The sequence below is a fragment of the Pleurodeles waltl genome, chromosome 9, assembly GCF_031143425.1.
Source record: "Pleurodeles waltl isolate 20211129_DDA chromosome 9, aPleWal1.hap1.20221129, whole genome shotgun sequence".
Lineage (NCBI taxonomy): Eukaryota > Metazoa > Chordata > Amphibia > Caudata > Salamandridae > Pleurodeles > Pleurodeles waltl.
In genome coordinates, this window is record NC_090448.1 from 1,050,736,920 (window position 1) to 1,050,761,762 (window position 24,843).

The 24,843-nt window shown below is 49.1% G+C and overlaps 1 protein-coding gene across 3 annotated transcripts in view; it reads left to right on the forward strand.

The window, feature by feature from the left end:
• Positions 1–13,814: 13,814 nt before the first annotated feature.
• NIN (ninein) overlaps positions 13,815–24,843 on the forward strand; it is a 326,206-nt gene continuing 315,177 nt past the window's right edge. For 2 of the 3 annotated variants that reach the window (XM_069208677.1, XM_069208679.1), the window contains exon 1: positions 13,815–14,088. The gene's annotated coding sequence lies outside the window, so the exon portion shown is untranslated. The remainder of the gene's footprint in view (positions 14,089–24,843) is intronic. The other variant, XM_069208678.1, reaches the window with a different exon arrangement.

Consider the following 24,843-nt stretch of genomic DNA (forward strand, 5'->3'; position numbering starts at 1 on the left):
CACCCGGACCAGGAGGTTGATCGGGATTCCACAACAATGGAGTTGTTGTCTCGGGCTCGGGCTCGTGCTGAGCGTCTAACTCTGCTTGAACGGTTATGTCGCTTGAACTACACCGCTCACTCGGTGAGGACGCACGCCTCCGCAGATAAGTCGGGTAGACTTCTGGCCTGGCTGATCAGAGGTGATCGTGACCATGGTCCGGTCATGGAGGTTCGCTCAGAGACCGGCCGTTTGCTGCATATACTTGGGGAATTACATTCGGCGTTTACCCAACACTATGAGACATTGTGTACCTCCGTTGTGGTGGCCCCCGAGCGGTTTTGTGAGGACTTCCTCTCTGGGGTGGAGCTCCCATGCCTAAGGGCGGACCAGAAGAATGCGCTGGAGGAGCCTCTTGATCTTACTGAGGTGCAGACTGGTATTCGGGAGCTGGCATTGGGTAGGACGCCGGGTCAAGATGGCCTTCCGACCGACTTTTATAAGGCGTTTACCCCACTTCTTGTGCCTAAACTTCTCCGTGTCTTTGAGGAGGTGGTGCAGAGGGGACACTTGTTGGCATCTCAAAGGGAGGCGATGCTAGTGTCTCTTCCCAAGCCCGACAGGGATCCGGTTGAGTTGGGCTTGTACCGCCCTTTGGCCATGCTCAATACGGACTACATAATACTAGCCAAAATGTTAGCGATGCGTTTGGCACCCATCACACCGGATCCGGTGCACCCAGACCAAAATGGGTTTGTTCCGGCGAGGGGGACACAGTGGAGGCAGTGGATGTTGGTGTGTCTGCATGTGTGTGATGCTTGCGTGAGTGCCTGTGGGATGTGTGGTGCTTATGTCTGCCTGAGCTTCCCTTGTGTGTTGAGGTGTGTGCATGCTGGTCTGAAGGTGTGCTTGGGATAGGCTGGGGTACAGGGGATTGGGTCTGGGTGGAGGAAGTTGGAGGGGGGAGGCTAGAGACGGGGACAATGGCTGCCATCAGTGCTGAGGCCAGAGTCTGAAAAGCTCGCTGAAGGGCTGCCTGACCAGAATGAATGCCCTCCAGGAATGCATTAGTTTGTTGCAACTGCCTTTCTACACCCTGGATGGCATTCAAAATGGTAGGCTGCCCAACAGTGAGGGACCTGAGGAGGTCAATGGCCTCCTCACTGAGGGCAGCAGGGGTGACTAGGGCAGGGCCTGAGGTGCCTGGGGCAAAGGTGATGCCAAACCTCCTGGGTGAGCGGGCGCGGGGCAAATGCTGAGGGGCTTCTGGGAGGGCGTTGGGGGTAGGGGGGTGGCAGCTGTACCTGTAGATGCGGGGGGCACAGATGTTGCCGTCACCACAAGGGAGCTCCCATCAGAGGACGAGTCCGTGTCGCTGGTGTCAGCTCCTGTCCCCGCCGTGGAGCTCCCCTCGCCCTCCGTCCCACTGGTGAACTCCGAGTCCGTTGTCTCGCCCTCCATGGCCATGTGGGATGCAGCTCCCTCATGCTCCGGTGCCACTGCTCCTCCGCCTGATGATGCTAATGCACACAAGAACAGGGAGACCACAAAAAGGGGGGGGACGACAGAAAAAAGACATGTTGAGTGCATGCATTACTGCTACCGTTGGTGGACACGACAGACACAGGCGGCTATTCCAAGTCATGTGCTACGTGAGGCGAGTCTGGCCGCAGGCGGGCTGCCTTGTCCTTAACCTGGAGAAGGCCTTCGATTCCTTTGAATGGCCTTATCTTTTCGGGGTCTTACAGTGGTTCGGCATGGGGCCCCTTTTTGTCTGTATGGTTAAACTGCTATACACTAAGCCGCAAGTTCGGGTTAAGGTGGGGCGTATTATATCAAAACCAGTCAATGTGTGCAGTGGTACGAGGCAGGGTTGCCCCCTTTCCCCACTACTCTTCTCCCTTGCTATGGAGCCGCTGGCGGTGGCCTTGCGTGACAGTGGTACGTGCTGGGGCATCCCTCTTGGGGATGGCATGCACGCGGTATCGCTATACGCTGACGACCTCTTGTTATACTTCCGGGATATTTCGCAAATCCCTCCAGGGGTTGGGTCCTTACTGCAGCAGTCTGCATTGTTGTCTGGCCTCAGGGTTAACTGGGCTAAGTCCTGCCTTTTCCCCTTTGACCCTGGGCTCCCTGATCCAGAACTTTGCTTCTTTGGGAGTGCGGTTCCTTGGCAGCCTTGTACATTCCGTTATCTGGGCATCTGCGTCTATCACCATGAAGACGACCTAACAGACAGAAACCTCAAGAGAGCGGTGTCCTCAATCAAGTCTCAGATTACTTTTTGGCAGCCGCTGCCGCTGTCGGTGGCAGGTAGGATAGCGTTCTTAAAAATGATAGTTCTGCCACGCCTTTTATACTACTTCACTGACATCCCGCATCATATCCCTCCGAGCTTTTTCAGGAGCCTGGAATCTACACTGAGAGACTTTATTTGGAATGGGGGAAAGTGTAGAGTCGCGCTCAGGAAATTGTACTTGCCGCTGGAGAGGGGTGGCCTGTCGGTCCCTAACCTGGAGCACTACTATTTGGTGTCCCAGCTCCAATGGGTGTCTAAGTGGTTGGCGGGCCTGAATCTCTCCGATACGGCAACCCTGGAAGGCCCTTGGTCCCTCATGCAGGTCTCGCATTTGTTTCACCCAATAAAGCGAGTGGCATTACCATATCAGTTGTTCCTCAGGGTTGCCTTCAGCTGTTATCGTAGATCCCTGCGACTTGCTGCAGGGACGATCCCATTTGCGCCGGCGCTGGCATTGTTGGGCACTCCCTGTGGCTCTATAGTTACCTCTGGGTCCGAGTTGCGGGCGTGGCACGCAGTGGAGCTGCATACGTTGGGTGATCTGCATGACGACGGTAAGCTGATACCGTTCCCTGCGCTGGTACAGGAGTCAGGCCTTCCTGCGGGGCAGTTTCTGCTGTATAACTCGCTGCTAAGGTCGCTTGCATCTAAATGGGGTGACGTCTGCTGCTGCTCCTAACACATTTATTGATACAGTATATACAGGTGATGGGACCAGGGCGGCACCTAATTCGTTGGTTCACTGAGGCGTTGTGCCTACACACAGCCCTTGAATGTGGTTTGCTGCGTGCGGCCTGGGATGGGGATGCGACTACTCCATTCATGGATGCGCGGTGGAGGTCAGTTCTATCCGACCATGTTAACATACCGCGCAACTCCAGATTCCGCTTGATTCAATTCTACATCATACACAGGGCATACCTCACTCCAGCCAGCATAAACAGATACTTTGCTCGCAGTGACACGGCGTGTCCCCGTTGCTCCTGCAATGACGCGGACATGATCCATATGCTCTGGTCCTGTCCATCGTTGAGTTGCTTCTGGGGGGCGGTGGTGGGTTGCTTATCGGAGTGCGTGTCGCAACTGGTACCATTTACTTGGGAGTCCTGTATACTAGGCCTTTTTCCTAGGGACGTGCGGAATAGAGCTGCATCACGATTTCTGGACCTAGGCCTGATAACGGCCAAGAGGTTGATAACCCGCCGGTGGAAGTCGTCTGACCCACCGATTGAGAGGGCCTGGAAGTCCTCGTTTGAGGTGTGGGCTGGCGCGGAGGGAGTGGCGTTGGCGAGGGAAGATGCGCTGGGGCTGCGTAAGTACCCAGTGTCAATCAGTTGGGAGGCAATGCTGGCCTGCTTGCGGGGTTTGGGGCAGACCTCGGATGTGGAGATGTCGGTCTGATGGCCACCGAGAGTATGTATCTCCTCCTGGTACGGGAGTGTGATGGGTTGGGTGCTGAATTTTGAGCAGTGGACCTGACCAGGGCCTTTGAGTTGAGAGTGCGACCTATGTGGGAGGCGGGGGAGTGTGGTGTGTGCACATATCTGCCCTTTGCTGATGCGCGTGGGCAAACATGGAGTCTCTGTGCCCCAATGACTATGCTCCGGCCTGGGCCTGATGCTTGTAGAGACAATCCTCCAAAGTTTGTTTATGTTCATGTTCTTATCGTTAAGTTGTGCCCTACCTGAAGATCTGCACCTGAATGCACACTGCTGTACGTGCACAATGACCTGCCGGAAAAGGTTAAGGGGCCACTGTGGCCACTCCTAATCATCTTCATTTCTTCCCTGAAATCCCCTCTTCTTATTACTCCTAGATACTTCCCTGGAACTAACTTTTTTTAGGAAAGAAATATTTTCTTTTTCTCTTTTTTTTTTGGAGGGCCCGGCAGTTGTAGATTGCTACTCCATCATGGAACAGTAAAGTAAAAGTCAACACAAAAAAGGGATGCTGCAGTGTCCTGCCGCATATGTGCACATCAATACACGCTTATAGATCATCATACTGCAGTGGGCATTTTTGTATCTGCATTGGCATTTTTTTTATTTGCCAAAATAAAACAGCTTTGACAAAAAAGCATTGGCAGAGCTAAAAAGTCTGGTAATACCACTGAAAGGTGCGACCTACTGGTTTTAGCAATGCTTGTAACAAAATGTATTATTTAGAGTTATGTAAGCAATTTCTCTGTGCAAAGGAAATTTCTACTTGGCGCAAGAGCACCCCAGCCACTTCATACCGACAGTGAAAATAAGCAATACAAACCCAATAGGTCTGGCTTACATTTTGAGTGTTGACTAAAGTACTTTTAAAAATCCTTCTGCAGTGAAAAAACATATAAAAAAACAATTGTGTTCTGGCATTTGCAAATTCTGAAGGCATTGGTGTGATTTGTCAATCCCAAAATAGATATCTGCATATATGTTTATATATATATTAGGATTGACAAATCGCACAGATGCTTTCAGATTTTGCAAATGTGACTCTACAAGGATGATAGTGATTGCAGTATCTAAATTTTTGTTTGCTGCTTAGTGTATCAGACATAAGGCTACCACCCCCTCAACAACAATCAGCCCCAATTTAGGGCTTGCATGTACATCTATGATTTTATCGGCAGGGTTGTCCTATTTGTACTTTTGAGAGTGGCAGCACTGTTCTCTCAGATTTTTCTGTTTTTTAAGAATTTTTATCAGGATTTCACTGGTTTGTATGTATTCAATTGTAATCAAAGGTTTTCATTCTTGTATCGATTTTTGTATAATAAATTTTTCATTTATTGTTTTAAATGCTTTGTCAATCAATCAACGACTATGGTCGATCCATCTAATAAATAAAAAATACAAATCTCTCTCTCTCTCACTCTCTCTCTCTCTCTCTCTATATATATATCTATATATATATAGATATATATATATATATATATATATATATATATATATCTATATATATATAGATATATAGATATATAGATATATATATTTATAGTAAATGTCCACACTGGGGAGTTAAGAATAGTAAGAGTATACTTCCTCCATATGCGCTAACCGTTGACGTTTTGCCCCTCTATATTCTGATATCATGATATTCTTAAACTCGATATTCTGCAGTAAAATCTGTGAGGCGGACTGATGTACTAATAGCTAGCCAATAGCAAGAAGTGAGAGGGTTAAAGTCGGGCGTGGCGAGCAGCCGAAGATGGCAGCCGCATAAACCTTTTGCTGTGAAGGGGCCCACGAGTTATCCAATAAAAATAACCCCGACCTAGGGGCCATCCACGCTGCCGCTGGTGTTGGGGAGCAGCTGACCAGTCGGGGAACCAGAGGCGCTGCCTTGAGCGCCCGAGGGTGCTCGCTGGAAGTGGAACAGGTGCGAGGAGCCGGCGGCCTGGCGCCCCACCTTGAGACCATGGACCAAAGTTACTGAGCGTGCTCGGGCGGGGTGCGACTGACCGCCGAGCGTACCAACCACGGGGGGAAACTGCTCCATCCCCGCTAAGATAAACAGTGGTGAACCCAGACTGTAATCGGAGGTCCGGCGCGATCTGAATGCTGCAAGTGCAATTCACCACGAGGTGAGGAAACTAAGAAGAATTCCCGCACACGGCACAGCCGAGGCCCGATTAAGAAAGACTGAGCCCAGGAGATCCGGAGATGCAAAAACTGAAGGCGTAGTGCTGCGCCTTGACACGGACATAACCGCTGCCCTGAAAGCCCGAGGGTGCTCGCTGGAAGTGGAACAGGTGCGAGGAGCCGGCGGCCTGGCGCCCCACCTTGAGACCAGGGACCAAAGTTACTGTGCATGCCCGGGCGAGGTGTGACTGACTGCCGAGCGTGCCAACCACGGTGGGAAGTTGCTCCATCCCCGCTTAGATAAACAGTGGGGAACCCGGAGTGTGGTTGGAGGTTCGGTGCGATCTGAATGCTGCAAGTGCAACTCACCACGAGGTGAGGAAACTAAGAAGAATTCCCGCACACGGCGCAGCCGAGGACCGGTAAAGAAAGTCTGAGCCCAAGAGATCGGGAGAAGCGAAAACTGAAGGTGCGCCCTAACGCAGATGCCGCTGCTGTCGGTGCGAAGCGGCGGGCCTGCCTTGAGCGCCCGGGGGTGCTCGCTTGAGGTGAAACAGGAACGAGGCAACAGTGGCCTAGTGCCCCACCCCGTGACCGTGGACCAAAGTTGCCGGGCGCGCCCAGGCGCGGTGCGACTGACCACCGGGGGTGCCTACTGTGGGGGGAAGGTGCTCCGGTCCCACTAAGACAGACAGCAGGGTCTGAGGGCCCGGTGTGAGGTCAGAGTCCCAGCGCGACAGTAGCGCTGCATGTGCAGCACACCACGAGGGGAGAAGAACCCACGCGTGCTATGCTGTCGAGGCCCGGTAAAGGAAGGTCGAGCCCTGGAGCCCGGGAGAAGCAAAAACTGAAGGCGTTGAGCCATACTGCAATACGGACGAAGGTGCAAACAGCGATGACTCGGACAATGCACACAGGCTCGAAGTAGCTCTACACTGGAGCAGACGGAATAACCCTATTCATGGCCTGAAGTAGAATGTGTGGAAAAGAAAGGAGGTAAAATAAAAATAAGGTAAATAATAAATTTAAAAAGGTGAACAAAAGGTGAATAATGAATATAAGGAGGTAATAACGCTGCCCATACAAAGGAGGGCGAGTCCCTCCCTAACCACCATAAGACTGCCACTGCAACCCCTAGGGGAACACAGAATGGAGAAATCGGCGGCTGCCGGGAGCGGAGACGGACAGAGGGAACGGAGCGGCTCTAGTAACACCAGAGGTAGACCTAGCTGAACATAGCTTCTCGCCCTGCAGAGACAGGGAAGCGGTGGCACGGACCATCCGACGGGCCTTGGAGGACGGGAGAGATAAGCCTTGTGTGAGCTTTACAGCCCTGCTGGGCACGCATCCTACTTGAGATGGGATCTGGTGAGCACGGTATAGTCGCTCTTTGGGAGAACAAACCATAAACGCAGAAGGGAAGAGGGAACGGTGAGGTCACCAAAAGCGCTGGAGAGGTGTTGAAACAGCTGGCAGGCCCGACGCTGTAAGCCTGTGGATGCGACCTACAATTTCCCCGATGTCTTCCAAGAACAGGCACAAGGGTAAAACCATGGATCGATCCCCATCCGTGGAATGCGGTGGTGGGGAGCCCCAGGACCCACCGCAATCTAAAGTGCAGGATACCCTGGACAAAATCCTGAGTGCAATTGAGGACACAAAAACAGCGTTGCAGCATGACATTAATCAAGTCGCAGTCGAAGTGGGCCTCTTGAGGGTGGATCACCAGAAGCCAGCCGACAGAGTCAAGGAAACGGAATCCGCCCTGACTGTAATAGCACCGGCACAAAAAGATCTAACAGCCACAGTGATGAACCTCACAGACAGAGTAACACGGCTAGAACAAAGAGCAGAAGACGCTGAGGGGAGAAACCGTAGGAACAATGTACGGGTCGTAGGACTTCTGGAGGGAGCGGAGGGCTCGATTATTGGTGGATTTCCTTGAGGAGTGGCTGCGCACAGCCGTGGCACCGGACAGGCTGACCACCTTCTTTGCATTGGAATGGGTGCACCAGGTGCCCTCGAGGCCCCTGGCGCCGGGTAGACCACCCCGAGTGGTGGTTGCTAGACTGCTTCACTACAAGGATAGGTATACCTTGCTGCGGCGGGCCAGAGAAGCAGGCCCTTTTAAGGTGGCGAATGGGGAAGTGACGCTGTTCCCAGATTTCACACTCGAAGTCCAGTCAAAACGTGCCTCGTTCTTGGCGGTTAAAAGGGCCCTCAGAGATGAGGGAATACAGTACTCACTCCTCTTCCTGGCGAGGCTGAGGGTAGCTCTTGAGGACAAGACTACATTCTTCCAATCCCCGATGAGGCATGGGAATGGTTGGAAGCAGGATGCCGGCCTGGGCAGCGCAGGAGGAAGGAACGAGCTGAGGGCAGTCCCCGCAGGGGCCCGAGGAGGGGGCAGAGCAGAAACCGCAACCGCACGGCACCAACACAGGCACAGAGGGAGTTGGGAAAGAAAGCAGCCCTGGAGGCGGCGGCTTCCATGAGCGGAGAGGCGTCCCCTCCTGAGGGATCAGGAGGTGAATCAGATGACACAGCGGGGTCCTCCATGGTGGGCTCGGGGAGCTCGGCACGTGCCCCGAAAGTGACTCCACAGACGGCAGATGAACTTGGATAAGTGAACGGTACAGTTGGCCTCTAGATGAGGAGAGTTACATGAGCTTAGGGCCCCCCTGGGCATACCACCCCCACCGGATTCTCGACCATCCACCAGTCTGGCGAGAACTAGCACTAAACTGTTGAATATGTTGCACTGTTGCACAGTTCTTTGGGCAACCTACTGTTTGAGGGGCGCCCTGGGGAGGGGGAGTTGGGTTTTATTCTTACAAGTTCAGATGGTACCTGTGGTGCGGGGGTGTGATGGAGTAGGGCATGCAATAAGATCTGGGGGGGATTGGGCCACCGGGGTGGGATGGGGAAATGGCAATGCTTATGACACATCAACATGGCAGAGTATAACTTCATAACGTGGAACATACGGGCGATGAGGTCTACAGCCAAAAGACATAGAATATTGTCCTATTTAAAAAGAAGGGGTATCCAGGTGGCGATGCTACAGGAGACCCACCTGGCGACAGGGTAAGCAGAGAAACTGAGACGCAGGTGGAGAGGGCAGGTGTTCGCCACAGAATATTCCGTGTACGCACGGGGTGTGCTGATTTGGGTCCGGGCTGGGGTGCCATTCGAGGTAGTCTCCACCAATATAGACCGTGAGGGCCGATTTGTGATAGTCAGTGGGAAGCTGCATGGTACCTCGATTGTCCTAGATAGTTGTATTTACGATCACAATCAGGATCAGGTCACCTTCATGGCGCACCTATCGATTCAACTCACCCGGCAGCAGACAGAAGAACTGATAATAGGTGGGGACTTTAACAGTATTCTAGATGTGGACATGGACCGCTCCACCCCACCGATGCCAGGGGTGGCAACACACAAGGTATCCAGGAGATTGAGGGAGTGGTTGGACTCCTGGGGCTTGGTGGATGCTTGGCGAGAACAACACCCCTCTGTTAGAGACTACTCATATTGCTCAGGTCTCCACCGGGTGCACACCAGGATAGACAGAGTGGTGTGCACAGCAAACATGGTACGGGGAATGACCCACTCTGAATATCTTGGTTGTACCCTATCTGACCACAGCCCTTTACTAATCACATGGAGAGTAACCGAAGACAGGCCCCCCCATCCCAATGTGGAGACTGTCCCCGGCTTCACTAGAAGATCAAGCATATAGGGATGGCCTCCACTCATACCTGGCAGACCATATTAAAATTAATAAGGGTTCCACCTCCTCTAGATCTACGGAGTGGGAAACGCTTAAAGTAGCAACGAGAGGTCACTGTATGGGACAGACGGTGGGGGTCAGACGAGCATTGGAGCAGGAGTTGACCAGTCTTGAGAAGAATCTACATGAGTGGGAACGTAGAGGGAGTGGTGAGGGGCCAGAATTAGGGGAATTTGAACGAGTGAGGAGGTCCCACTCCCAGGCTGAGGAACAACTACGCTGGCATAATATGCAAAAATACCTAGCCTCATTGCAATCTGAGGAGGGCAGATCGGGTAGGATGCTGGCGTGGTTAGTGCGACCAGGAGGGGATAGTGAACCCATCACGAGTGTAAGAGACAGTGAGGGGGAGCGGAGATGTAGACCGGGCCCTATAAATGACACCTTTAAAGAATACTACACCCACTTGTATAGGGACCCAGGCGAGCTCAACACAGAGGAACTTGAAGGTTTCTTACGCCAACTCCCCCTGACCACCCTGATGCATGAGGAACGTGACAGACTGGGAGGGCCGGTGACAGCGGAAGAAGTGCAGGAGGCCATCTTGCAGCTAGCCTCAGGGAAGACTCCGGGGACGGATGGCCTTCCAATGAACTTTTACAAAAAATATACGACGCTGTTGACCCCACAACTAGTGGAGATGTAAACAGAGGCATTGCATCACGGCAGGTTGCCAGACTCGCTCAGGGAAGCACTAGTGGTCCCCCTACCCAAACTGAAATCTAAAGAAGCATCGGTAACTGACTTCCGCCCCTTATCAATGCTGAATAATGATTTCAAAATCCTTAGTAAGATTCTGGCCAACCGCCTGCTCCAGTGTATACTAACTTTAGTACACACAGATCAGAACAGATTTGTTCCGAACCGCAGTGCCTCCCTGAATCTCAGGCGGTTATTCGCCATACTACACATGCCCATAGAGAAGAAACCTACTTCGGGAGTATTACTAGCGGTGAACTTTGAGAAAGTCTTTGACTCGGTCCGCTGGGACTACCTCGGGGCGGTGATGCTGCAGATGGGCCTGGGGGAGGGTTGGGTAAAGTGGGTGGACCTATTGTATGGTGCTCCGTTGGCAAGGGTCAAGACGGGTAGGATAGTATCAGATACCTACCCCATTTATAGGGGAACCAGGCAAGGTTGTCCTCTGTCCCCACTATTGTTCGCCCTTGCCATTGAGCCTCTGGCCGCCAGGTTGAGGATGGACGGAGTTGGTAGAGGAGTGGAGTGGGGGCAAACAGAGCACGTCGTCTCATTGTACGCTGACGACATTCTCATCTATCACAGGGATGGAGAATCTGGTCTCCCTTGGGCCCTGCGTAACTTGGAACAATTTGGTACCCTGTCGGGACTGCACCTCAATAGGCGCAAGACATTTGTCTTCCCCATTCTGCCAAGGTGTGAGCGCCCCACCACGTGTCCAGAGGACATGGTGTGGGCACCCCGCTCCTTTAAGTATCTGGGCATCCAGGTGTATCATGAGCTGGGGGACCTCAGGGACGGTAACATCGGGAGGGTATTTCGCTCCTTGAGGGCATCTGTCGGATTCTGGCGCTCCCTGAAATTGGCTATAATGGGCAGAATATCATTAGCCAAAATGATCATGTTACCCCGTCTCCTTTATTATTTCGCTAACTTGCCACTATTGATCCCATCGGCATGGTTCCGTGAGTTGAATACCCTGCTTCGGGAGCTCGTATGGGACGGAGGCCGTAGGCGCACATTGCTTTCCATTCTTTGTAGACCGACTCAGTCGGGGGGCCTAGGAGCCCCAGACTTTGAGTCCTATTACCTAGCATCCCAGCTGCAGTGGGTTTCCAGATGGTTCACCGGAGAGGGTCAGCTGGACAGATGCACTACCAGCGGGGTGAAGGATATGGATCTGATTATTGCACGCTTGATTAACCGGCGTGTGGCACACCATACTGACAGCCTCATGACGAGAGTCGCTGCATTGTGCTGGAAGAAATGTGCGAAACGTGTAGGAGTGGGTCCACCCTACTCCCCCGCCCTACCACTATTGGCGCTGATGCTGGGAGCAGTAGGGAGAAGTCAAACGGGCCCCGGGTTGGGAACATGGAAAAAGGCGGGCATGGAGACAGTGGGGGACCTATTTAGGGATGGGGTGCTGAGATCCTTTGCCGACCTGGTGGAGAGTAATGGGGTACCACAGGGACAATTCCTTCTATACCAGAGGTTGCTCCACAATATGAGGGAACACTGGGAAACAGTGAATGCGGAACCCCCTACCCACCAGATATTACACCTAATATTGGTATCAGGGGGCGAGGCCCACCTAATTACTAGATTATACCGGGCCCAAAATGAACACGCCCTGGACCCGCTCCAAACACAAAGGGAGAAATGGGAAAGGACAGTGAGTAGGGACCTAACTGACACGGAATGGAAGAGAATACTGGCGTACCCCCGGACGGTCTCACGAAACACACGACTAAGATACATCCAATACAATTATATTCACAGAACGTACCTTACCCCACACCGACTGTCCCTGATATATGGTGGCCCCCCCAAGGTCATGCCCCAGATGCGAGGACATGGATTCAGACTTCGACCATATGGTGTGGAGTTGCCCAGAACTCCAACGGGGTTGGGGAGCGGTACTGACTGACCTGAATAAATTATTTGAAGTGGATCTGTCCCTGGCCCCGACGCTGTGCCTCCTGGGTCTTGGCACAGGACTCCCACGTGGGAAGGTGGGTGGTCAATTCCTGGACCTAGCCCTGGCCCTTTATAGAAGGTTTATCACATTGGGCTGGAAATTGCCCAGATGCTGTCTACTGAAAGTATGGAGACAGGATGTTACGAAATGGGCGAGGGCAGAATTGCAGGTCCTGATTAGCGAGGAGGCGCGGGCCTCCAACAGACTCCTATCTCGCCAGCTTGGGAGGAAGTACTGATGAAATGGAACCGCATAGTGATGGTAGATGACCCAACAAGAGGGGAGGATGTAGAAGAGACAGGAACGAGTAGGATTAGGGAGATGGCAACAAAGTCATATCAGCCGGGGCATGGTGTATAAGGAAGACCTGAGGCTACACATGCGGGGTAAAACAGGGGCGACTACACCCCGAGGACGAGCACCCCAAACCACAAAAATGGAAAATGGAAACTAAAAAACGAAATTATATAAAAAAAGGGGAAGGGAAAAAAAATAATAATAATAATAGACAATGTGGGATAAGGAACGGACATGAGGGATAGGTAGGAGCTGAACGGGTTGGATACCCTCCCCCTTGGAACCAGCCGGGAAGGTATAGGAGTCCCATCCCACAAACTGGTGGAGAAGTATATGATCCTTCCCTGCAGACGATCTCGCCCGCCAACACTGGTGCCATCACGTAAAGTTACTGTTTTCCCTTTTTTTTTTTTTTTTTTTTCATCTGTTAGTTAAAGTCTGTCATGTAGACTTCGCAGTAGAAAGGACAATATGGTGCATCCACAAGATGTATATATGATCAGGAGACCCAAGTAGACTGAGTACGTAGTAAAACTAAACATGAAACATGGCTAGAAGGTACAACGAAACAATTAATAGTATATACAAGCAAGAGATAAGATGTCTACAAGGTTGAGGGTGAACAGAACGGTGGCCGGTGTCCGTCAAGCCATGAACAGTATGTGTATGACAGTAAAATGTTAATGTTAATATAAAATGTTAATGTAAAAAATATATTAAAAAAAAAAAAGTGAGAGGGTTACAGTCCTCGGGGCAGAGCCAAAGCCCACTTTTGAATAGATTTTAAATAACTGGTTAAAAAAAAGGTTCAGCAGGCAGTCGCGCTGACAAGCCAGCCCGACAGGTCTAACACAGGTGTTTGTAAACACCACACGGTGAAATTGTTAAGTAGAATCAGGTGCTCTCTTTGTAATACTATAGGATTCCACCTTGTGTTTTGACACGCATGACGGGGTAAAGGCACATTATAAATGGTCCCTGGCTGTCTTCACCTCTCCGTGACCCACGGGCCCACGCGCAGCCTGTCACAGATGAACCCCTGGGCTTTGCTCCATCAATATTTGGAAGGCGCGGCGGAGGTGTTGCAGTGATGCATTAGAAGCTGTTACCTTGCAGAGAGTGTGGCTGGCCGTGCGACTGATGCGCGCGTTCCTCCTCTCTCCTCTGGGGGCGGTGGCGCGGCCTCTCCTCACACTCGGGGCTGAGACCGCCGCTGCTCCTCCGCGCAGTCTCCTCCTCCTCCCGGAGCTCGCAGACCTCCCTCAGCCAGACCAGCCGCAGAGGAGCGGCCGCTTGCGGGAGCTCCGGGCAGCCCCATCCGCCACTGCTTGCCTGAAGGAGACCCGCGGCGCTCCGGGGACCCATGCAACTCCTCCCGGAAAGGGCCGGGCGGCTCTGACCGCGCGGATCCCGGGCTCTCCGGGGATGTGACGGCCGCCGCGGACACTCAGCCGTAGGAAGGACGGTGGGTCTCTAACGGTCTGGGAGCGGCCGCGGGGCGCCCATTCATTCTGCTGGCACGGCGCTGTCGCCGTGCGCCGGGTCTCCGTGTGGTGGGGGGTCGGTGCAAGCTCGGTGGGGTCCGTGGGAAAGCGGGGAAGGGGACGCCGCCTCTGTGCGGTGGCATCCTTCAAGGGGGGGCGGGTGCATATGAGCGCCCACTCAGCTGCTCGACCACTGGGCCCGTGAGCACCTCTTTTCAGCGGTGAAATGCTTCATTTTAGAAACGGATTCAGCTTTGAGGGACACTTTTTCTAGTTTGACATTGAAGAAAGCCCCCCTCCCTCGTTCATTTTACCTTCCTTCCCCGAAAGACATGTTGCCCGTTAATGGTCTCTTGATATCAGATTATTTTGATTCGAATTTTGGCTTCACAACATTTCCAGACTGTTTGATTCTGAGCAAAGCACTTTATCTCTCCGCTCCTTGGTTTCCTATTGATAACATGGTGAATGTTAAACGCAATCCACTCCTAGTTCTGCTCTATGAAATATAACGTGGACGTGTTTGATCGCGTTTATGGTTTTGTGTGTGTAGTTTTGTAGTCTCCTTTTCCACGGCATTGAACAAGCCCTTCCCTCGCTGCTTCAGCTGTGTTGATGCCCTTTGACCTGATGCTAAAAACACGCCTCAGTTGCTAGGGGAAGTGATGCTTGGCTTCAGCCTCCCTGAGTGCAGCAAACACTGGGCCCTTCCGCACAGGCTGCTGGTGCACAGTCCTCGTTTTCTTTTCACCCTCTGCCCTTCCTGTCTGTGTAACCACGAGTGGCTGCGTCAGAACACGAGCCCACACAGTCATATAGAGGTTATTGCTGCAAGCCAGAGTTCTATATCAGAGGGGAATTTCCAGTGTGTCCCCTCTTTAATTTCAAAATGCGCAAAATCTAGCGAAAGGCAGAAAAATGTTACCCTTTCCCAGCAACCGACAGTGCATTCCTTGAAAAAACATGTAAAACACAGGTAAATAATCGCACGTATCTTGATCAATTGATAGCTGTTATTCGAGGTTTAATTTGCAGTGATTAAGCAATTGTAAACATTTCTGAAATTATTAATTTGCCTGGTTTCCCCATGTTTGGCTATACCCACGTTCACGCACGCAGGGGAGTGTTTTTTGTGAGCGCGGATGATGGGGGGGCGCCTTGCTGTTTGTGTTTGTTCAAAATTAAGGCATGATGTCCTGCCAGGAAGCACGTGACTGTTGATGGACCTTTAAATTATTCCTCAGAACAAAAGGGATTGAGGAAAGCATAATTATTGCTCTTTGTGTATGGCTTATTGTCAAATAAGCAACGCCTGCAGCATAATTACTGAATTTACAAATAACGTAATTTGGGGGCAATTGACTTAGATTTGCATTTCAGAAATAAATATTGAAAATAAAACCAAGACACTGTCAATTGATAAAAGATTTGGCTTGGAATTATGGCAATATTTAAGCAAGCAGCCCCTCACCCCCCCCCCCCCCCCCCGGCATATTGCCAGGGTATGTGGTCCTTTAGAAGTACCTTAAGATTGGTGCAGAGCGTTTGGTAAATTTAAAGAGTAATAATAAAATACTCAGTCAGTTGGTGTAAATAATGCTTTATGCATCTAAAGCGGACTCCTTTGCCGTAAAGGTTGCTAAGCTTAGGCAATTTTGTCGTTTCCTAGCATGCTCACATTGGCAGTATTTATTGTATGCACCGTTTTTTTTTACTGTGCTTGCATTGTTTAAAAAATGTAGCTTCACCCTAGAGAATTTTGCCTATAGTGTTTTGGATTCCAAAAAGAGGTGTGTGCCTGTGTTGTAGTTTTTTTTTTTTTTTTTTTTTTTTTTTTGAAAGCGGATGTTGACATACTGATGTCATGGGCAGAAGTGCAAGGCTATGAACTGACTCCTGTTGCTGTCCACATACAAAGCTTTTGGCCTTGCTGTTGAAGTAGCAACAACAATGATGGGGTCAATCGTCATCTACAGCGTCGGTTGAGTTTTTCATGTCATTTTTATTATGTAGCTTGCGTTCGAGGACAGGTGATCATCTTAAATTTAACAGCATGTAGCTGCATTTTTGTTTCTTCACACTGCCAGCTTAGATGTGATTCAAGTGCACGCTCTGGTCAAATTGTGTCCCACTTTCTAAGACTTGCTGCTGTCATTTAGCGTAATAGTGCCCTGTGAGCCTTTCCGCATTACAAGTTTGCACGTCTGTGTTAAGCAGACAGCTTTATCCAGATGTAAGAGGATTGTGGCTATGTTTCCATATTTCTTAAACTGTGAGGGATGCCCAAGAGCTATAGGTTCATCCTAGAAAGATAGAATAAACATTGAATATAGACCTAAGCACAGCTACAGTTTTCGATTTCTTTGGTAGTGTTTCATCCTAATCAATGAACCGTTGCAGAAGTATGTGCTTTAGTTTCCCATGTCTTATTTTTGGTGGCTCACTTTTATAAAAAAAAGATGCACAAAGTATCAGTGATTGGGTCTTCACTGGGCACGGTAAGAGAATTGAGTCCAAGCTACAAAAAATGTGTACGTCCTTCTTCTGTAATGATCTCTGCTTGAATCACAATCTCTAGTCTTGCATTACCACAAACACCTTTTTTTGGTTTGTCTGGAAGCTGGATTCTACATATAAAGTTGCAGAGAGGTGCTAAATGTTCCAGTTTTCTTTATATTTTTTTTCTTCCATATGCCTATTGTATGTGGAACAGTTTCTTTTGTTCTGTTATCAGACACGCTAAGCATTTATTGTCGTTGATGCCTTGCATCAAAGTCGCCCATGCTGCATTCACAAACGTTTGATTGTTGTGATTTTCAACTTACACATTTTTTGTTAATACCCTTACTGATGCATTTTCAGATATGTTAAAGCCAGCCTATGGACACTTTAGCTCAGATCTACACTCCAGAGGGATTCATCCCACATGGAAGTAATTCCTTTTATTGTAAAACAGAACTCCACCTCATAGCTAGCTGTGTCAAGGGTAACATGCATATGGGTTTCTGTCGGAATGATGGAACAGTTTTGTGTCTTCTAGGAGTGTGTTGATGCTGCTGGAGTGAGAGTTTGAGTCTGACCTGAAACAGTTGGAAGACATGACACGTTCATTCAATGGGCATGTTCTTTAAGCGGCTCGGTCTGCATTTTGAAGGCCCTTCTGTCCGTCTGACCTTTGTCAGCTGTGCCTTTCTCTGGTACTGAACATATTCACACCAGGGCAGGACACTGCTGAGACGACAGTGAGCAGCCTGCAAGCTGCTGACCAGCTGCTAAGCACGCCCATCTCCCGAGGAGCTTGGTCTGTGAGTGGTCCAGGTCTGGGCATATCATTTTTTGCCCTTTCTACTATCTCCAGATTTTGTTTTTTTACATACATAAACACTTTGTTCATCTAAAAGCATCATTTTAATTTGTGCAGTTGTACTCCGAGGAAGGAATGGTGCAATGGAAGTTAAAAGCATAAAGACATTTTGACAGTCCGGAAAATGAAACCTGATCGTTGACCCAATGATGACTTAAGAATGGAAGAGATCAAAGGCATCTCTACCCCGGACCCTAGCCTGCTGAACCACGCTTGTAACTGCACACAAATCAGAAACACTTTTTGGTTAGGACGCCTAATGAGCCCACACTTTTCAATCGTTAATTCGTGTTGAGTATCAGAAATTGGTTTCGATTATTGTTGGCAGCCTGTGGGCACTTTACCAAAGGCCTTTAACATGAGGCCATGGTTGATTTGTGTTGGCGGGGGTGGGTTGGCGGCACCACTCTGGGATCCGAGGCTGTAGATGAAGAGCAGTAATCTGGTCCCACATGTGATGGGGTCGTGTCACCCTACCAGATCTTGGGGTCTTTGGTCAAGCTGTCTAGGTAGCCTTTCGGACGCGTCACAGTATCTTTGTCATTTGTCAGTAGGTAGTGGATGCCCCTACTAGTGTAGGGAAAGCATGGGGGTGAACAATGACTTATAGTTTCTAGCAGAAGGCTGATATTGTCACAAAGGCGACCTATGAGCAGAGTCGGTAGTACCTGTACAAGAACCTGTTTTCTCATTGGTAAATTTGCTGTGAATGTGATCACCTTTTTCCACTGCTGTGTTTATAAATAATAACTAGTTAGCACTAGTTTAGTTTAACACCTTCAATCGCTGGTAACAACTGTTTCAGCGACCACTTTAAGCAAACTTTTCAGCACTGTGTTAAGAGGTTGAGTTTTAACCGTCTGATTACACATCATTTCCAGCATGTAACATCACCCATGAATTGTCGTAGAGTTTATTTGTTTGAAAGTTCTAGCTTCTGTTACCTCATTTTTATGCCTTCTCTGTTCCAGACTTTTGTACCATGGTAACCTCTTATTTGCTCTTATTGAGTTTGAGAAGAACTGTGCTGTATACAAGTATTTTTCATGTGGTTTTAAAGATATCTGAAATAGTCCTCTCAAAACCATTGGTTAATGTAATGCGTCCATAAATATCGGAGACCCACGCAGGCTTCACATAGCTGCGACCATTGGAAAAGTCCTTCTGGGAGTTTTAAAACAATCTTATTTTTATTTGGTCCAATTTCCAAGTGTTAAAACTTGGAAATGCATACATCATACTCAAGCTACTTTTAGTTCCTATTGCAAAAGTACTTCCGAACGTGGTTTTGTTGACAGCGAGGTTTCCGTCTGAAATAAATATATATATCAGTTCTAACATATCAAAATTAACATTGTTCCCCTTGTGTGTATCATGATGGCCAAATGTATATACATATTCTAATTAACCCACACTGCCCAATATCAAATGTATTTTTGGCCTAAATAGTTTAAAACTTCGTAGGCATTCCCAAAACAACTCCTTTCAATCAGACCTCCACCTAGAGACTCATCTCTGTGGCGCTACCAGAGTCGAAGATGGCATTGGGTGTGGTGTTAGCGTGATGTAAACCTTCAGCCAGAGAAAGGAAGAGTAGGTTGGATGTGGGGGTAGATGCATTGGAATTTAGATGGCCTGGGACCAGAGCTCACTCCAAAATCCACCACTGGTTGTGACACTTTAAACGTTGGCCAAGTTCAAAGTCTTCCTTCTGTGGTGTCGTGTGCAATATACAACACAGTCCTAACGTTTGAGTTAAACCCATGGTGATCAGCCATATGTTAAAATTTGTAAGTAATAAAAACCTATTTTGCTAAAAGTACTTGGAATAAAATAACTGACTTGCAACAAACAATTGGCCCTGTAAATAAAGTGGTGCAAAAATTCAGTAAATGTGGCACCCATCACAAGCTACATTTAAAAATGTCAGAAAAATTAAACTGATGAGGGATGACATTTAAAGAACTTAAATTATTGACATGTGGCAACTCTTGCAGTTGATTCAGCCCGAAAAGCACTTTTTCCATCAGATCGTGACAGATTGACTCCACTGGAGCGCTTAGGATGTGACTTAGTCTTTGGTGAGGCTAAACATGAATTCAATGCTCCTCTGTAATTGGAGCCTCATTTTGCCAATGAAATACTGAAGCTGGTGACTTTTGGGTGTTGGTGAAACCCTCCACAGATACTTACGGTATGATGCTTTGTGCCTAACTGTTTCAGGCTTGGACATTTGGCACAGACGATGGAAGGTGGTTTTTGGTTGTGTCTGGTTGGATGCTGCTGGGAAAGATGGCTTTTGGTTGTGAGTTGGCTGGATGCTGCTGGCAGACACCCCAATGGAGGATATATTTACCCTAACAGCCGTTTGACATTTTCTGTCAATTTGTGAGTATTCTAGGGCTGTCCTTCCCTTTAGTTATCTGCGCTAGGCAAGGCATAAGCACGTATTTATAACATTTTAAAATATTTACCGGATTGAAGGTGGAGGTTTGCCAGGCCACTTGAAGTTTCAAGAGTTTATTCCGGTGTATAAAAACAATAGTTCAGAAGTTAACCTTGTCTCATCATGTGAAAGTAAAACAATGTTTTCAAAGACTACCCATGTTGCATTTGGAGAGAATTTCCAAACCACCAAAAGAAATGCAGGAGATAGGCACTCCTTCTGACAACTGGCCTCTACTGCCCTCCACTAACCTACAGCCTGGCAAGTGAGGTAGGCTCTGCTGATGATGGTACCTGCACCACTCCGTAGGTATCTTGGAAGCAGCCAAATGCTGGTTCTTCAAACTTCGCGTGTTTCTAGATGTATTGTCTGCCTTGGTGTGCAGAAGGACCTGCTTCTGAAATGGTAGAGCTGAGATGTCACCCGTTATAGGTCGAGCTTGAAAGTGTTTGACCTGTTGTAAGTATTGTGAGCTTTTAACCACGCCCATCACTTTTATTCGTTCCTGGGCTTGCCCTTCAGAAATCAATTGATTTCATTAGTAAATGCTTTACGTTTGTCCTGATTTGAGGCTGTTTTTGTCACGCCTTGCATACTTCCCACTGTTACGAATGTGTTGGAAATGGCCCTTTTTGCAGGGTCATCCCCAGTCTTTTTGCCTCCTTCCTCCTATTTTTTTCTGACCTGTTTTTGTTGGCTTTAGGAGTCTGGGCACTTTACCACTGCCAACCAGTGCTAAAGTGCATATGCTCTCTGTGTAAAGTGTACTGGTGATTGGTTTATCCATAATTGGCATATTTGATTTACTGGTAAGTCCCTAGTAAAGTGCACTAGAGGTGCCTGTAAATCAAATGCTACTAGTGGGCCTGCAGCACTGGTTGTGCCACCCACATTAGTAGCCCTGTACACATGGCTCAGACCTGTCACTGCAGTGTCTGTGTGTGCAGTTTTAAACTGCCAATTCGATTTGGCAAGTGAACCCACTTACCAGGCCTAAACCTTCCCTTTTACTACATGTGAGGCACCCCTAAGGTAGGCCCTAGGTAGCCCCATGGGCAGGGTGCAGTGTATGTTTAAGGTAGGACATATACTACTGTGTTTTATATGTCCTAACAGTGAAATACTGACAAATTCGGTTTTCACTGTGTAAGGCCTATGTCTTTCATAGGTTAACATGGGGGGTACCTTTAAATATCCTTAAAGCGCAGATTCCCTTTGAGAGCAGATAAAAAATGTGTAGTTTAGGGTTTCTGAACTCACAATTTAAAAATACATCTTTTAGCGAAGTTGGTTTTTAAATTGGCTATTTGAAAATGCCACTTTTAGAAAGTAGGCATTTTCTTGCTTATACCATTCTGTGACTCTGCCTGTTTGTAGATTGTCTGTCTGGATCAGTTTGACTGTTGGGCTGTTTTGCACCTTTCCAGACAGGGACACAAAAAGGGACAGGGATGTAGCCTGAAGAGACATCTGAGCTAGAGAGGAGGGAGGAGTGGTCATTCACACCTGAAAGGACTATGCCTGCCCTCACACAATGCAGTCTCCGACCCCCTTGGTGTGCGTCTGGGTCCTGGCCTGGACAAGGAAGGATCTTGCAAACACTTGAGACTTTGCTTTGAAGTTAGCCAACTTCAAAGGCAGAACTGGGTATAAGAAGACCCAAAACCCCAGACTTTTAGAATCTTTCTGGAATCCAGAGGAACCTCTGCCCAGGAGAAGAGCTGAAGGAGGAGTACTGTCCCTTTGCTGTGCTGCTTTGCTGGACTGGCCTGCAGTTGCTGCTCCTGCCTGAAAAGAGTGCAAAGGGTGAACCTTGCTGTTTGTCTTGCTTGAAAAAATTCTCCAAGGTCTTGGAGGAGAGCTTGCCTCCTGTTGGAAGTCTCAGGGACACCAAAGACTTCAGTTTCCTCGACCTGCAGCACTGGGAACTGTGTGTTTTGTGCTGTTCAAGAAGAGAAACTACTGCGCCGCCGCCAGTGATGCCGCTGGCCTGCACCATGACCTGCCGATGCCACACGGATTCGCATTGCCCCACTTCGCACTGTGACCCTGATTTCCCCACGCCGTCATCGGATGACATCACTGAGCCGCTGCTCGCACCGCGACCTGTGGGCCTCACAATCCAGCATCGCCTGCTCACACCGTGGCCTCTGGACACTGCTTTTGATGTACACGTAGCACCGTCCCCTCCCACACCGCAGCCCCAGTCCACGGACGCCAGCACCATCGACTCCTGTGTCGTCATCAGGCATCCTGCCTGCGCCGTGGCCTGTGGCACCACTTGTGAGGTACACGGAAGGACCGTCCCGCACCACAGCCCCAGTCCACCGACACCAGCACCATCGACTCCTTTGTCATCACCAGGCATTCTGCCTGCACCGTGGCCTGTGGACACCGCTCGTGAGGGTCACGAAGCACCATCCCGTACCGCTGGCTTGGGCCTACTGACGACAGTGCTTCAGCAACGGCGATGCCGCTGCCTGCACCGTGGTCTGTGGATACCGCACGTCGCACCGCCCCGATTCACACCGCAGCCCTGGTCTCACTGACGCTGCTGGATGCTGTCACCGAGCCGCTGCCTGCACCGTGCCCTGTGAGCACCGCGCGTCGCATCGTCCAGCTTCGCACCGCATCCCTGACGCCATCCACGCCGACGCACCTGACTTCATCAGCCTGTAGTTCGAACCACAAGGCGTGTGACCTCAAGGGCCCGACGACTCCTGCCCCGACTCCAGAATCGACACCGCGACGTCAACGCCCTGCAAATCCAAGGTACTGTTTTTGGGTCTTCCTGACACCGTAGCTGGCCCGCAATGCCGCGTCCGGCCTGAACTCTTGGTTTTGCTGATCACGACACCGTGCTAGGCCCAGGTAGAGCTATTGACTTCAAGGCACTGCATTTTTCCAGTAGATCTTGCAGAATTCATATTTTTATTACTGTATGTTGGATTTTTATTGTAGTTGGTCTTGTTTTATATAGATAAAAATTGGCTATTTTTCTAAAACTGGTGTGGTGTCCGTTTGTAGTGTGTTAACTTATTACTGTGAGTTATGTGGAAGTGCTTTACACATTGCTTCTGAGATAAGCCGGACTGCTTGTGCCAAGCTACCAAGGGAGTGAGCAGGGATTATCTGAGCGGGTATTTTCCTTATCCTGACTAGAGTAAGGGTCCCTACTTGGACAGGGTGCAAAACAACTGCCAACTAGAGACCCCATTTCTAACAATGTTATTGCACGATTGCCGATATACCTAATTGTTGGTGAACTTTTTTTTTTTCTTTCATTTGTCTCTCCCCTTCGTGCTGTATAGCGGCCGTGGTGCTTACAGCACTAACAGGCACAAGAGCGTGAACTCGATCTGTGGTATTGGAGCGCTGGTCACATTGTTAAGTTACCTAATCGGAGAACTTTCTTGTGGCTGTCCACTTGAAATTGGTAAATGCTTTACATGAAACAAATCCTCAAAGCGACTCTCCCGCAACAGCGGGAGAACCAATACTACAATATTCACGGCACTTGGGAAACTTGACCCATAATGCTTTGCAGGTCATTACTTTCACAACACACTTTTGCTTATAACTCAGCTTGTGGTGGTCCTAGGAGAATGGGACCACCTACAAAACATTCAGCCTGACATGCTCTTTATGTCTATATGTTCTCTGGGTCCCCACACTAGGTTAGTGGGGACCTCAAAATAAAGTACTGTCATGGCTTGAACTTTTGTTTAACAGCTGGGAATAGCTTGTGTTATGAGACTTGTTTGTAATATCACTGCTATAGGCCTGCTACCTCTGAAAAAGTGCAATGCAGTCTGTGCTCATGTGTAAAGCATCTTCCTGGAAATTACACCTGGTGATAAGTGCACTGCCGTTTTTTTTTTTCTTTTTTCTTTTTTCCTCTCTGCTACGCATCATTATTCACACTTTTCTCCTGTTGTGCACTTCTCAAGGGATGTGTTATGAGAATTTGTAATGTTCGTTTAACTTGTTACCTTTTGTATTTCTGATGTAAATAGCATTTCATTTAGTTGAAAAACTAGTCATTCCTCCACAAAAAGAAAAAAAATTACTGAGCCAGGCTTTTAGTAGACCTCGTTTTGGATGCAAAAGCTAAATATGTACCTACCCCATCACTTGTCCATACGGTCAATAACCTAGGCCTAATTCTCAATACATTAACTCATGTTTATAGCTTTTCATGGACTGGATTTTACAACATAAGTTTCTGTGCGGGTACTGTTGTTTAACCCTTGATGTTCTGTGTCAAACACTTGGATGGGCCAATGCAAACCCGGAGCCTTTAGATGTCCTCGTATCCTAGCACTAGTTCTTACATGTCCTGCTCTTTTCCTTCCCGCTGAGCTTTGCTGAAAATAGCCAAGTTGATCAAAAGATTGATCCTTTTGATCAGCGTGGAATGCCAGGCTTCCCCGTGCTCGTGCTCTCTGCGGAGTCTGTGATCGTGCTTGGTTTCTAAACGATCTGCCTTTTACACGCTGGTGCTGGCCCTCTTGCCCCTTAAATTAATATATCCTTCTCTTCTGTTGCTATTCTGCCCTGGAGTGCTGTGGCTGGGACCGAAATGGCTACATTGACCTCATGGCGACCTCTGTTAAAGACGTTTTTCTCACAGGTCATTCTTTGGCCGCATAGCTATCCCGGGGAACACTTTGTGGTTATTGAAGACTCGCATAGTAGATTAATGTGAATTAGATGTGATGACGTAACAGATAGGAGGCGCCTAGAGACTCTACATTAGTGGTAGACGGAGAGAATGGACATACCGTCCATGTTCTTGATTACCCCCTTCCAGATTTAGACCCCTTTTAATGGGTGCTTCAAAAAAAGTGAGAGGCATGCCCCGAGTGATGATGCTAGCGCTGAAAGATCTACTTTGTCCCCTGTGACTAAAATAATATCGAAATT